The sequence below is a fragment of the Ipomoea nil genome, unplaced genomic scaffold (genome assembly GCF_001879475.1).
Source record: "Ipomoea nil cultivar Tokyo-kokei standard unplaced genomic scaffold, Asagao_1.1 scaffold1274, whole genome shotgun sequence".
Classification (NCBI taxonomy): Eukaryota; Viridiplantae; Streptophyta; class Magnoliopsida; order Solanales; family Convolvulaceae; genus Ipomoea; species Ipomoea nil.
Genome location: NW_017617702.1, coordinates 201,152 through 216,837, shown reverse-complemented (window position 1 = coordinate 216,837; position 15,686 = coordinate 201,152). Strand labels below are relative to the sequence as shown.

At 36.8% G+C, this 15,686-nt stretch overlaps 1 long non-coding RNA gene across 8 annotated transcripts; it reads right to left on the bottom strand.

Annotated features, from left to right (window-relative positions):
* Positions 1-533: 533 nt before the first annotated feature.
* LOC109184648 lies at positions 534-4,693 on the bottom strand. 8 transcript variants are annotated; one of them, XR_002054830.1, is made up of 11 exons: positions 4,542-4,692; positions 4,292-4,395; positions 3,427-4,072; positions 3,240-3,308; positions 2,884-2,982; positions 2,321-2,672; positions 2,002-2,161; positions 1,486-1,877; positions 1,346-1,393; positions 1,156-1,220; positions 537-924 (listed from the first exon to the last, which is right to left on the bottom strand). It is a non-coding gene; the product is annotated as an uncharacterized LOC109184648 (long non-coding RNA). The 8 variants fall into 8 exon arrangements; XR_002054832.1 differs by having other exon boundaries at positions 538-924; positions 1,486-1,834; XR_002054828.1 differs by having other exon boundaries at positions 538-924; positions 1,486-2,161; positions 2,321-2,490; positions 2,603-2,672.
* Positions 4,694-15,686: the final 10,993 nt, after the last annotated feature.

The window sequence follows — 15,686 nt, the reverse complement described above, 5'->3', positions numbered from 1 at the left end:
GGTAAGATTTACAAAGAAAAAAATAAAAAAATTTGAATTACCGACCACTAGGTGGTCGGTAAAATTTACTAACAAAAAAAGTAAAATTTAAAATTCTATAAATATCAAATGAATTAGACCTGTTACAATTATACAAATTTCAGCACCACAATGTTAAATTCTACAATACAATTAACAATTTAAAGAAATCAATCATTTAAATCAAGGTGTAGCAATTGTTTCACCATCAAAAATACATTTGTCAATATATTAGCTAAACATGTTAAGGTTGTAGCAATTGTTTCACCCTCCAAAATACATTTTCAAAACATTCAAATAATGCACTAGATGCAATTGTAAAGAAAAATATTTTCAAGTAGTAGTATGACAACATTAAAAATCCAGACATCTAGAGTACCCAATAAAGCATAAAGATCCCAGTAACTTAACTGATAGAATGTGAATCATAAACAGGTTATCCATGTGATCCGGAGAAAAATCTTATATCCTTTTATTACTAATAGACTATAGATGATGACACAAAATGATAAGTTTATAAATTTGAAGCAACATCAGCATAATATCTACTCACCAGAAAGTTTATATCCTTTATTTTGACATAGTGACAAGAATAGATCATAATTGGTGCTAAAACATAGAGATCATCAATCCCTTTCTTAGTGAGCTTAAAGATTTCATTTCTGTTTTCACTTTTATGTCAAATTATCAATCTAGTATACCTTATTTCTCTGTTGTTTAAAAGCACGGCATCTAGCTGCTGAGAATGGGTCAATTTCATCAACCTCAGCACCTGGAGATTCCTCAAGCTTCAATCTGTTTGTTGATATTAATCGTGAACCTGTACGCTTGGCCTGAAGAAGGCTTCTAGCAGAGAAGACCCATTTTGGCGTCTGTATAATTAAAACGGTATCAGGATTTGGAGCCCTGTAAAAAATATAACAGAAATTAAACTCAGGAACAGGTGATATATATTTTGCCTGTAGTGTACAACATGTAATGCACTGTCAATGACAACATGAAACCCTTTCAAAAAACAGTTTTCATCACATTAACTTTGGCTACAAATAAACCTATCAAAAAATCTGAATTCCTCGCCCCTGCTTCTCCCATTCTATGTTTCATACTCTAATCAAGCTAGAGTTAGTAGGCAAGTACCTGTGGTATGCACAATATGAAACCATTCTTGTTACTTGTTTCCCATTTTTCTCCAAGCAATGCAACTGTAGTTTGAAAACCAATGTGAGCAATAATTGAGCAAGTGTGATTTTTACAAATGATGCAGATCCACTATTCAAGCAGGAAAAGAGATGCTGAACACAAATAAACATTTTAATCAAATTATCACCTTCTTAGCATTAGAATCAAAAATATCGTTGGGGATGTCATTATACCCCTGAAGATATTCACAACTATGTAATCAGACTCATTACCAATTGTCTAAAATACAAGTAAAGACAAAGAAAAAAGAAAATCAGGAAGGCATACCTCTGGCTTCTTATCTTCAGGGTCAGCTATGGGTCAACTGGTCAACTAAATCAAAATAAGTTTATAAACTTTGCTTTGCTAACAAGACATTGTGGGCATTAGTGTACAAGATTGTTGGCTAGTTGAGACATTTTCCCTGCAATTTACCTCCTATACCAATCTCCTGGATGGGCGGTGTTGCATCGAGAGGATTCAAACTTAGAAAATGCCCAACAAGGCCAAGAATCCTTTATTGAACTCGGTAGTTGTTCAAAACATCAACAACAGGGGAATAGAAAACAAAATTTCTGTGGTTAGCATACACAAATTTAAGCCTGAACTCTAAACCGTTGAGAGTTGTGCGATAAATCTGCATTTAGATAGGAACGTAGAGTAGCTCAATATTCTAACATCTGGAACAAGAAAATTGCAGTGCTTATTATCTGCTCCTCCAGACAAATTAAAAGTCATAAGCAAATGTCAAACTCGAATTCTAGAATGTACTAAAATATCATTGCATCAAATGTCACAACATACCTCCTGTACATCTCTCTTGCACTGCGAAGTCCATCCTTCTGTAGAACATAATTTACAATGGCTGAAGAGAGCGAAATCCACCATCTTTAGCCAATAAAGCCACCGCAGTATCTATCAGTTTGTCAAAAATCTGTTAATGACTTGAAAACCCCTTGAGCGCCTACATATTTACCAGAAAAAAAGGGTTACTTGAGGGCTCACGTAATGCCATTAAAAATTATAAATCATTTAATAAATTCACAAGCCACAAAGCTCTTTTCATTAGCAGTGCTATGGGAAGCAAAATTAAAAGCAAGAGAACTGAAAGGCTTTTGCATACCATAAGCCACAAGTTTTCTGCTTTTGATATAGAAACCTTCATTAGAACATTCCTAAGGAGTTCAAACAATGATAACAGAGCAGCCTTGTTTGAAGAGAACCCATTTTCAGTGCACATCATTTCTATGGAGAGTCGTAATGTCCACAAATACACTGCTTTATAAAATTTTCCTGTACAAAACTTTTCTACTAGTGTCTTGGCTTGAACTACAATTGGTATCGCAAGCATAAAGACATCAAAGACATTGTCATCTAGTAAAAGAATGGTGACCGAAATGTTTACCCATTGGCTCAGAAATTAAAATATCTGCTTTCTCTGGTAACTCAACATCTTCAACATTTCCCTTTATTACCTGAATATGGTAGAAGAGGATAACCATAAGGTCAGAGTGTAGTTATCATATAGAAACTTTACACAATGAAAGTGCTCTTCTTGAGGCAGTTACTACATACAGTGAAAGATATTGTAGCTAACACAACAAAATGCATTTTATTATTACATCCTTTCTTCTCGGAATGATACTACAGCTATTCCAAGGTTAATCAAACAAGAGAAAGCCTTACTGTAATTCTTTCAGCATATAATAGATTGCCCGCAATCAACTTTCAGGCATATTCTACCATTTTAGATGCTTCTACAGCATAAACATGTTTTGCACCAGCCTATAAGAAAACGGAAGGATGAAAAGAAAAAAACCAAAAAGAGACAAATATCAACATGAATGACTAATGTTGCATCAAGAGAAAATAGCTATAAAAATCTGAACAATTCTCAATAACTGCAGCATAATAGGTCCTGCCTCCAGAGAAAATAGCTAACCAATTACAATATGCAGCTATGAAGCTATAAAAGTGCATTGCATTCTAACAGAAAATAAAATAACCCAACATATAAAGTTATGTTTTTCAGATCATCGTACCTGCTAAGTCTATTAATACAACCAATTTTTTGTCTAGCTTTTACAGATTGCAGTTTGCTCATTAGCAATCTAGATCAAACACAAAAAACAAGAGAACATAAGAACAAATTAATGAAAATATATGACAGATCAAAATAATTGGTACATTAAAGAGGAACTTTAACATAGTATTGTATTTAATCCTTACTCGACACAAGTGTGCCTGCAAAAATCATCTGTCTTCATCAAATCACATGTATCAAAAACAGGGGGATGATGTTCCTGAAGAGATTCAACTATTGCATGCACAAGGTTAAAAAGAAGAAAAAATCACATGTAAGGATGGATGTTGTTTCTTCTTCTTAGCAAGCACACATTCTTCTTAGCAAAAAAAAAATACATGTCGGCTGTCGCCAAGCCGTTGTTCGTTGGAGACTGGAATAGTGCCCTCGTCACTCGCAGGCTTCGTCGGACTCGTCGCTCGCATCCTTTGTCGTCGAAGATTCGCAAGGGAGACCATGGGGCCTTGGCATCGTCTCCCCACATGATGCAATGTGGCAATTTCTGCCATGTACAAAACTGATCTAGCTTCAGATGGTTTGCAGACAACTGGAGTCTTGGGCAACACTGATCAGTTAATCTCCCTTGTACAAAATTGTCAAAAATTATGGTATTTACCAGAAATGAAAAATATTAAACTTAAGGGATTAAGAATTTACCCTTAGGCCAAAATGTTAACAAATTGTAACTTGGAATCATTACCTCGTCATTAGCACTGAGCAGTTCTTTTCTAATCATTCTCAATCTCACAGCAGCATAAAATGGCAATGCATTTCTGCCACAAGTTACCTCCTCTAAAAATCAAAGGTTAATATGTAATTGACAATTATCTAAGAAATAAAAGATCAGAAGGAAGAAGGTTAACAAAAATAATAAGAGTATTAGAATTGCAGAGTGAATAATGAATTTTTCGCAGTGCTGGTGTTATTATTTTGGATTGTACATCTTTGTGTGAGTCACTGTCACTAATACACCTATCAATCTCAAGTTTCGGAATAAGAGCAACCACTTACAAAAGCAACAGAATCGGAACTTCTCAAAAGCAAATAAGCATTCCAAGTTTTCAGCAGAACAATGCCTTGATCTTGAACAAAATAGTCCCCCCACCGCACACACACTATACAAAAGATGACATGACCGTAAAACCAGAACACTGAAATATGTTGTGAGCACTTCACGAGAATAATTCGTCTAAGATAGGGTTTAAGATTTAGGAATTTAGGTATTAGGGTTTAAAATTTAGAGAGTAATAGAAGAACTAACCTGTAGCAGGCGAAGCGCGACGGCGAAGACTTCCTGTTGTGGACAATAGATTTACGTTGTGGAGATGGAGGAATGGCAGGCGGAGGTGGAGGGACGATAGGCGGAGGTGGAGGAACGGCAGCGGAGTAGAGGTGAGTTGCGAAAGGCTGAGGCGAAAACAAAAGCTCCTTTAATAAATTTGTTGAAGTGTTAAAAGTTATATTGACCGTCAAAGTATAAGCTACATAAAACTATGCGAAAGAAAAAAAAAATTAAAAAATGTAAATGGGTCGAAATTTTCCGACCACATTTTAACTGGTGGTCGGAATTTCCGATCCTTTTCCGTCCCACTTAATTCTTTGACGAAAAAACTAAAAAAAATCACTTTTTCCGACCATGTTTGTGAGTGGTCGGAAAAGTGGTCAGAAAATTGAAAATTTTCAGCAGTGGCACTAGGCAATGTGTTGAGTTGCCTACTCCAAGGGGACGAGAAATATTTCTAAACTGGTTTGGTTTGACAGTTCTTAAGTCTAATCTGCTTCAGTACAAAATAATTAGATTATCAAGGTGATTTTTTTTTTTTTTTAATTCTTTACAATCGTATTACACTATAAATTACATAAAGTTTATTATGTTTGTTGAGATATAATTCTAATAACTCTAAACTAATGATTTGATAATTTTATCATTTTCAGGCCATCCGGAAAAACAAGTTACTGTTGGGAATAAGACATTCAAGAGTGAGGTTTTGCATACAAGTTTGTCCCACATTGGTTTCCCAAGAATAGTTTTCCCACTATTTCACTACCAACCCAAATGGGTCCTTTGAAGTCTTTTCTAGAGAGAGGAAAGGGGGAGCCTTGCGCGCCGCCCGCCCAGCTTGGTTCGCGGTGTGGTGAGGTCAAAGTTTTATTCTTTGTCTTAATTTTTTGCTCTTGAATCAGTCTTCTTGTCCGATTTTTGCGCTCCTGAAACCTTCTTGTGGACAGGAGTAATCCGAGCCACATAGTGGATGGTTTGTGCGCAACCTATCCGTCTTTTGCGCTCTTTATTGTGGTGGTAGTGGGAAGGCAGTTGGTATACACCCAGTATAAATACCCAGCCTTCCCATACTGCAATTCATTCAGCAACTACGCGTTAAATATACGTATACTCTGTGCAATTTATACGTGAGTATCCTCTGTGTTTGCTGGTCGAAAGCCCCGGTTATAAAAGACTCGCACGGTCTCCGGAATTAGCTTTTAAGGCAGTGTGTCTATACACACGTCACAGAATTAAACAAATAACTCCTTTTAAATATCGCATTCCAAAACACCCCCAAACCACAATAGTTAAAAGCTAATCCCTCCGTACCAAAAAACCAATATGTCTTCCTTTGTCGCCAAAGCTGCTGCTGATCTCACGAAGATCGAACCACTCAACGGCCTCAACTATCGCAGGTGGGCGGTGAAACTGATGATCCATTTCGAAGCCCTCGAAATTGATTACGTCGTCATCAACGGTCCACCAGCGAACCTGCTAGATGCGGTCCTGCCTGCACAACCAGCCACGACTGACAATGAACAATCTGAGAATGCGGTCACTGAACAGAATGCAGCAGCAGCAGATCCGAAGACACCTCCTTCGTCCAAGACAGACGATCGAGTCCAAGACACTCATACGAAATACGAGCGCGATAATAAAACGGTAAGGGGTATTCTGCTTCATTATATGTCCGATGCACTACTGGACATTTATGCCAGCCAGAAGTGCGCAAAAACCATATGGGATTTATTGCGAAAGAAGTACGACTCAGACGACGCAGGGCGGAAGAAATATGCCGTTGCCCGTTGGTTGAACTACAAAATGATGGATGGTAAGCCAGTCATTGATCAAGTGCATGAATATGAAAATTTGGTTGGAGATTTAATCACCGAAGGTATACCAGTAAGTGACGCTCTTCAAACTTATTCACTTCTTGAAAAACTACCTGAATCATGGTCAGAGTTCCAAAATAAAATGAAACACGAGTCTAAGGAATGTACATGGGAAGAAATGGTAAACCATATCAATATTGAGGAGGCATTTCGCCTCAGGCAAAGCACAATTTCATTTTCTGAAAAAATGAAGGCTAATGTAATAGTAACAAGTGACAGGTCAAAAAATGGAAATGCTGGCCAAAATAAAAACTGGAAGAAGAATGTGAAAGCCAATAACACCAACAACTTCAAGGCGAATAAAAGTCACAAAACAGGTAAAAGGGGAGCATACTACGTCTGCGGGAAGCATGGTCATCAAGCAGCACAGTGCTACTTCAAGAAAGGAGGAGATGACTCGCAGGGGAATCAAGGCGGATCCAAGAAACAAGCCAATGTGGTGGAAGAAAGTGAAGTGATAGCAGCAGTAATAACGCTTGAAGCCTGCATAGTAGAAGATTCCAAGGAATGGGTAATGGACACCGGAGCTTCACGTCATTTATGCTCCAATAAAGGCCTCTTCAAAAACTTCCAGGCGATTGCTCGAGGACAAGGTGATCAAGTCTACATGGGCAATGATAGCATGGCTGAGGTAAGAGGTAGTGGTAGTGTAGAAATAAAGTTGTGCTCGGGAAAAAATTTACTATTGAGCAATGTAATGTATGTACCCACTCTGCGTAGAAACTTGGTCTCGGGGCCGCTGTTGGTCAGAGCCGGGATCAAGTTGGTGTTTGAATCTGAAAAAATGATTATGAGTCGCAGGGGGGAATACTTGGGAAAAGGGTATTTGCGTGGGGGGCTGTTTGTGTTGCCTCTCATTGCACTTACCAACGAGAACATTACAAATAATGCCAATAAAGTAAATAATGTGGCCAGTGGTACTGGCAATTCTGCTTACATTGTTATCTCTTATGATATGTGGCATGCTAGGTTAGGACACATAGGCTCTAAATGCATGACTAGACTAAAAAGTATGAATCTATTACATAATGTGTCAAGTGAAAACGGAACTAAATGCGAAACTTGCGTCGAGGCAAAGTTTACGAAAAAACCTTTCTCCTTAGCGCAGCATAATTCAAAATGTGCATTAGACTTAATTCATTCGGATATAGCAGATTTTAGAAATACTGAAACTAAAGGTGGAAAAAGGTATTACATATCTTTCATAGATGACTTTACTCGTTTTTCTAAAATTTATCTGCTTAGAACGAAAGATGAAGCCGAAGAAAAATTCGTGATTTTCAAAAATGAAGTAGAAAATCAACTAAGTCTAAAAATTAAGAGATTACGTTCAGATAGGGGAGGTGAATATGAGTCCTTGTCTTTTAAATCTCTTTGTGAAAATCATGGAATTATCCATGAAGTAACTGCACCATACACTCCTCAACAGAATGGTGTAGCCGAAAGGAAAAATCGGACTTTAAAAGAAATGATAAACGCTTTCTTAATAAGCTCAGGTGCCCCCAATGCGCTGTGGGGGGAAGCTGCACTTACAGCTAATCACATCCTAAATAGGATACCTCATAAAGGGTACGAAAAAACGCCCTATGAGATGTGGAAAGGATACACCCCAAATCTGAAATATTTCAAAGTGTGGGGGTGTTTGGCAAAGGTTGGGCTGCCTTCCTTTAAAAGACCTAATCTTGGGCCAAAGACGGCAGATGCAGTCTTTGTTGGGTATGCAAAAAATAGTGCTGCATACCGGTTTATGTACTTAGACAGTCGGTCTATGTGTGAAGCAAGGGAAGCCGAGTTTTTTGAAAACATCTTTCCCTTGAAGTCTCCTAATAGCTCTCAAAGGGATGAACCAACTGAGTTGCGTTTCCCGCAGAGTGAGAATGAGCCTGATCAGCTCAGAAGGAGCAAGAGACAACGAACTGAAACCAGCTTTGGTTCAGACTTTATCACATACATAACTGAGTTAGAAGATATAAATGTGCTATCTGAACAGTTTGTATGTCAATTAATCCTCGAGGAGGAGCCTAAAACATTCGAGGCAGCTATGCGCTCGATTGATGCTGTGTTCTGGAAAGAGGCTGTCCAGAGTGAACTAGACTCAATAAAGTCTAATCACACGTGGGAACTCGTAGAGCTTCCACAAGGAGCAAAACCTATTGGTTGCAAGTGGATTTTCAAAAGGAAATTAAGACCAGATGGGTCGATAGAGAGATTCAAGGCAAGGCTTGTAGCGAAAGGTTATAAACAGAAGTTTGGAGAAGACTACTTCTGTACCTACTCGCCAGTGACAAAAATAGCAACAATACGAGTACTATTTGCGCTGGCAGCAGCACACAAATGGACAGTCCACCAAATGGACGTCAAGACAGCCTTCTTAAATGGAGATCTGGAGGAAGAGATTTACATGGAACAACCACCTGGGTGCGTTGACCCAGGACAAGAAGGAAAGGTGTGTAGACTCATAAAGTCCCTTTATGGACTAAAACAAGCTTCTAAACAGTGGAATGAAAAATTTCATAGAACACTAATGGAGTTGGGGTACACGGTCAATAGATCAGATGCATGTCTATACTCAAGAGAGTTTGAGTCCAGTATGGCACTCATCTGCATCTATGTAGATGACATGCTAATATTCAGCCCTAACGCCAGTGCAATAATAGAGACAAAAAGGTCTCTATGTGAGAAGTTTGACATGAAGGACTTAGGGGAGGCCGATGTGATACTTGGGGTAAAAGTTATCCAAAGTGGGAGTAACTACAAGCTATCACAGAGTCACTATACAGAAAAACTGTTAAGAAAATTCAACAGCTATGAAGTGACTCCAGCTCCAACTCCTTATGACTCCAGTGTCAAGCTGACGAAACACACTGGAATAGGGGTAGCACAAGAAGACTATGCAAAGATCATAGGGAGTCTGATGTTCTTGATGAACTACACCAGACCTGATATTGCACTAGCAGTGAACCGACTCAGTCGTTACACACACAACCCAAGTGAAGCACATTGGCATGCACTAAAACGTGTATTGCGCTACCTGAGAGGTACAGTCGAGTGGGGGCTCAACTTCACTGGGTTTCCAAATGTCCTAGAGGGATACTGTGACGCAAACTGGGTCAATGACAGTGATGAGTCAGCTCCACTAGTGGGTATGTCTTTACCATGGGTGGAGCAGCTGTGTCCTGGAAATCAACCAAACAGTCCTGCATAGCCAGGTCAACAATGGAAGCTGAGTTCATAGCTCTGGATCTGGCTGGCCAAGAGTCTGAATGGTTAAGAAACCTACTGGCAGACATGCCGTTGTGGGGGAATTCCACCCCGTCGATCCATATACACTGTGACTCACAAACTGCTATCTGTGTAGCAAAGAACAGCGTGTATAACGGAAAGAGAAGACACAAAAGAGTCAGGCATGAATCTGTACGACAGTTAATAGTGAATGGGGTAATCACACTAGAATATGTGAAATCCGAGAAAAACATTGCAGACCCTCTAACAAAGGGGTTGAACAGGAAAGCCATCCTCGAAACATCAAGGGAAATGGGGCTAAAATGATCGAGAAACCCTAGAGTATCCAGCTAAGGAAACAAATCAATGGGCGATAAAGCTGATGTGTGCACCGGAGTTCAAAACCACCCACTTCTCAGTGAGTTCAAGACTCAGTTCACTCCTGAGAAGTAAGTTACTCAGGTCACTACGTGCCAGTTCAAGTTCTACACTGGTATTAAGGTCAGCAAGCATCGGAAGAAAAGAGAAAAAAAAAAAAACACACACTTCTTGTATGTGTGGGGGATTGTTGGGAATAAGACATTCAAGAGTGAGGTTTTGCATACAAGTTTGTCCCACATTGGTTTCCCAAGAATAGTTTTCCCCCTATTTCACTACCAACCCAAATGGGTCCTTTGAAGTCTTTTCTAGAGAGAGGAAAGGGGGAGCCTCGCGCGCGCCGCCGCCGCCGCCCACTCGGTTCGCACGCGCGGTGTGGTGGGGTCAAAGTTTTATTCTTTGTCTTAATTTTTTGCTCTTGAATCAGTCTTCTTGTCCGATTTTTGCGCTCCTGAAACCTTCTTGTGGACAGGAGTAATCCGAGCCACATAGTGGATGGTTTGTGCGCAACCTATCCGTTTTTTGCGCTCTTTATTGTGGTGGTAGTGGGAAGGCAGTTGGTATACACCCAGTATAAATACCCAGCCTTCCCATACTGCAATTCATTCAGCAACTACGCGTTAAATATACGTATACTCTGTGCAATTTATACGTGAGTATCCTCTGTGTTTGCTGGTCGAAAGCCCCGGTTATAAAAGACTCGCACGGTCTCCGGAATTAGCTTTTAAGGCAGTGTGTCTATACACACGTCACAGAATTAAACAAATAACTCCTTTTAAATATCGCATTCCAAAACACCCCCAAACCACAATAGTTACATGTGTGAGATTTTCGATTCAAAATTTTGGACATGGAGACAATCGAAAAACATCATAATGGAAGGCGGCAGTGGTTTTTCCTTTCAACCAAGTGTTTATTGCATGCATATGCAGCATAGTCAATTTGCTGACGGGTCGCAACACAGTTTGGGCTTTCGATTCTGCAACCGAAACTCACTCAGAGTTCCCTAGACCAATAACGGCAACCGAATACGACAGAAGCTACTCATGTGAAGCAATCGTTGAGTACAATGGAAAGCTAGGATTTACATCGGTGTACAAATGGGATGAAGTGCATCTTTGGGGGTTAGAAGACTACAGGTCGGAGATAAAGAGAGTAGTGGGAATTGATAAGAAGAAGAATAGGTTGATAGGGTGCAGTCTTGAGGACATGGCGCTGATGATGGGGTATACTTATCAAGTCAGTGGTTCCTATTTTCATCAGAATATTTTTCGGTTCAGGTCAGATTGGGAAGTGGTGGATCTGGAGGATGGATGCATGCAGGGTGGGTTGGAAAAGATGTTCACTGGTTATTACCTTATATTTTCTCATGTATTTCCATCTGCAGTTTCTTTATATTTTTGTGTATTTAAAATTGCACTTTTAGCAACTTTTTCCTTATTTAAAGTTACCAAAAGTTCAATTTTTATTGTCAAAATATGTACTAGTGAAAGAAAGAGAAGAAAAGAAAAACAAGTAATTAATCTAAAAAAGGGATTGGTAATGTTAGCAAAAATCTATTGGTAGAAAACACTAATGTTATGATTGTCAAAATATTTCTGACATACATTGTTTGGCCGGGTGCGTGTAGTGCCCGTGCCAGCTGGTGCAACAAGAAGCTTGTTTTTTACTTTTAATTTTCTCGTGCAATGCGTCAGATTTGTTTATTTGTTTTTATTTTTATTTTTTTCCTTCTTTCCCTCCCCTCTATTCTAATTGAGGATGCACTAATTGCGTTAACAAATCTCAAAACTAATTAACTTTAGAGTTAATACCCAAAATAGTCCCTCGACTATGTCGTAATTACCAATTTGGTCCTCGACTATCATTCTTACCCAATTAAGTCCTCAACTATACAATTTTTACCCAATTTAGTCCTTTGTCAATTTGACTGTTTGTTGACTATCAAAAGTGGAAATAAAGTTGTAATTTTACAAGTTTTCTGCTTCCTCCGCATTTAGCAGCGCTAAATCATGTAGCAATAAGCTCCGGTTGGGTTCTAAACCTGTCAGTATCGAAGTAGTGGTTGTGCATCGGATAGCCCATGAATTTGATTTTCAACGATTTTTTGACGATCGAAATCTGATCGGAGTGTATTGCTGCATGGTTTGGCGCTGCTAAATGGAGAGGAAGGAGAAATCTTGTAAAATTATAATTTTATCCCGACTTTTGACAGTCAACAAACAGTCAAATTAATACAGAGGACTAAATTGGGTAAGAATTGTATAGTTGAGGACTTAATTGGGTAAGAATGGTAGTTGAGGACCAAATTGGTAATTATGACATAGTCGAGGGACCATTTTAGGTATTAACTCTTAACTTTAATTAGTGCTTATAAATTGATGCAATCTTGCCAGCTTTCGGCGTAAATGCTTTTTCAAAATATTATAGTTACGCTAGATTTTTGCAGCCTCACGGTATCATTTATCTTAAATACTTGCGGGCCTCTTTCTTTTTTCCATCTACTCTACCTCATCTTTCATGATATAATTTATATTAACTCTATTGGGTATTCTATACTCATAAATGATATACTAAACAATAATTTGAAAATGATAGTTTTTTCCCCTGAATTATATGTTTATAGCACATTTTCTCCCTGAATTATTCATGTAAGCATATTAGCCCCCTCAATTATTTTAAAAGTGGCAGTCCCCCCGCCCCCCCCCCCCCCCCCCACCCGATGTACTAAATTGACATCTCTACCCTTAAAGTATAGTAAACATTTTATTTATATTTCTTTTCCAACAAATTATTGCTTATACATAGGATGACCACGGTTCGATTCGAACAGAACCGGACACTATAGCAATCGAATTGAAAGTTTCCAGTTATGATTCAGATTCAGAACCCAATATGTGGATTTCAGTTTATTAAAATCATGAATCGAAAAAATTAGATCTTGAACCGTGAACCGACGGTTCGAATTGGAACAACTACTAGCATTAGTTTAAAATTAGAATTATAATATTTACAAATAGTGTATATTCTTTTTTACATTTATTCTGATTCTCACATATAAGTATATATGATCGCGATTTGGTTTTGATTTTGAACCGCTGGTTTACGATTCTGGATCCAGTTTGAACTGCTGGTTCAAACTTTATTTTAAAATTATATTTTTTATTTTTAAAATAGTCTAAATTCAAAAATAATGTATTTTTTTCAGTTCGGAAAAATGAACTGGCTGTTCCGGTTTGAGATTTTAATAAACTCTAAATATCGAGTTTCGATTCTAAATTGTAATCGGAATATTTCGGTTTGCTTGCTATCTGTTCGGTTTGAACCGAATCGTGGTCATTATTTGTTGGAGAAGAAAAATAAATGGAATATTTATTTTAAGGGTAAATATGTCTATTTAACATTTCAAGGGGAGAAAATACCACTTAAATAATTCAGGGAAAAAAAGTGTTATAAGTATATAACTCAGGAGGAAAAAGTGTCATTTTCCCTTTGAATAATTCCTTCTAAATATTTATTTTTTCAAGTATTATATTCATTATTAGGTTATTTATGAGAGGTTTTTTTTTTTTAAATTTTTTTTTAAATTTTTTAATTTTTGTAGGGACAGAAAGAATAAAATTGTCAAAAGATGAAACTGAAACAATAAATAATGCTAATTGGATAAAAATTATAATGTATGACCAATTTTGGATTTTTTTCCAATATTGTCATCATTTCATAATATTATAAATTACGAAGTGTGAGATTGTATCAAATATTGTAAAAATCATATGTTTGTGCAAGTTGGTTGTTGTCTCAATATTTATGTCACCATAATGATTATGATGTTATTAATCATGATATTACATGACATTTAACAGTGATAATAATTAATATTAATGTGTGTGATTCAATTACAATTAAGATAACTGATTACCTATTTATTGTTGTTATGAAATAATGTTTGGTATTACTAATGTAATATCGATTATTATCAGTTTTGAATCAATGGATCACTGAAGTGTACAATTATTTTGGCTTGTATGGTTTCAATAGATTGTCTAACATATCCTTTTAGTGGACCTGATCCGTAGAGGCATAGAGCTATCAACGGCAGCCATTACCAATTATATTTAATGTATTTTTGTAGATGTTCTATCACTTGATAGCACCTAATAATTAATTAACAACTAAGTCATGTTACGACAAATCTTCTTAAGTTAACAAATCAAAGATCGTTTGATAGTTGTACAACTGTAAAGTGTACGTCATTATGAGGAATAAAAGTTTGCATTTTTGTGGAAAAAGGGTTGTTAGGCACATTACAAAAGGAGTCCTGACATCAAGATATACTTAGACCATGCTACAAATTAAACCTACTTTTAGGTTAAAAAAACAACACAAAAATCATTTCTTTTAGATTAAAGACATTTTTGGAAGTCCAAAGGTCATAAGCATGTTGTGATAAAAGGAGGACCTTAGGGGGCGCTAATAGGAAAAGTTCAAGATGTATGAATTTTGGCTCACCTTACTCTATAAATAAGCAATGTTGCAAAAGGCTCTAGGCATACTACTCATTTTTACTTGTATTACTATCAATTTACGAACTTTAATTTTTATTAGAAATATATGGCATTTTCAAGCATGTCTAAGACTAACTAACTTTCCTCAAGATTTATGTTTTCTAAAGTATCTTCTTGTAACAAATTTCTCATCTGGTAATATCTCTAGGCGATATAACTATTATGCTGTTGTCCTTGAAGTAATATCTGTACTAAAACCTAAAGCATAAGCTTTCTTGAAATAGTGTCTTTGAAGACTTCTATACATATATTCTATATTATGAAACATTCCCAAGACTTTTTAATTTGCCAAAGGATATGATTTAGCCAACTAAAAGTCTAAAACGGGTCTAATCAAAGTATTTAAAAAATCCTTATAGAACTAGTATATTTAGTTCATGAAATAATGCGAATAGAAACTAAACTTTTGGTTGACAAAATATGTAGAAATATAGAGATTGTTTCAATAAGGGTTCTCTTTTGATGATGCTTTGATTGCTATATATCCCGGTCAAATCATCTAAGCTAATGTCCGATGATGATCAATAATTATCCCTGGAAAACCGTGGATTAACTTGGCCTGCAATTTCATAAACAATTGCGCATATAAGTAAGCTATTTAATGTCATCCAATCATGTAAACTTTACCATACAACAAATATTTATAAAAAAAAAAATTACATTTACACATCATTTTAGCTTACATTTTGCTAGAATAAATAGTGAGAGGTGTACAACAATTATAAGTTCTCCACCAAAAAGGGATGGGTAATGTTAGCAAAAAGGGAAAAAATTACCAATTAATAATACAAATAATAATTAGCAAAAAATTTAGTGGTAAAATAGAAAAAAAAAATCCTTAATTCACGAAAAATAAAAAAGGAAACGGAATTCACTGATTAATTAATACTAACAATAATCATTAAAAAAAATTTGTAGTAAAATCGGAAAATAAAAAAGGATCCTTAATTCACTAAAAATGGAAAAAGAAACGGGATTTACTGATTAATACTAATAATAATCAGTAAAATAGGAAAATAAAAAGGAGTCTTAATTCAATGAAAATGGAAAATAGAAATGGAAGATTGTGAAAAAAAAGGGACATA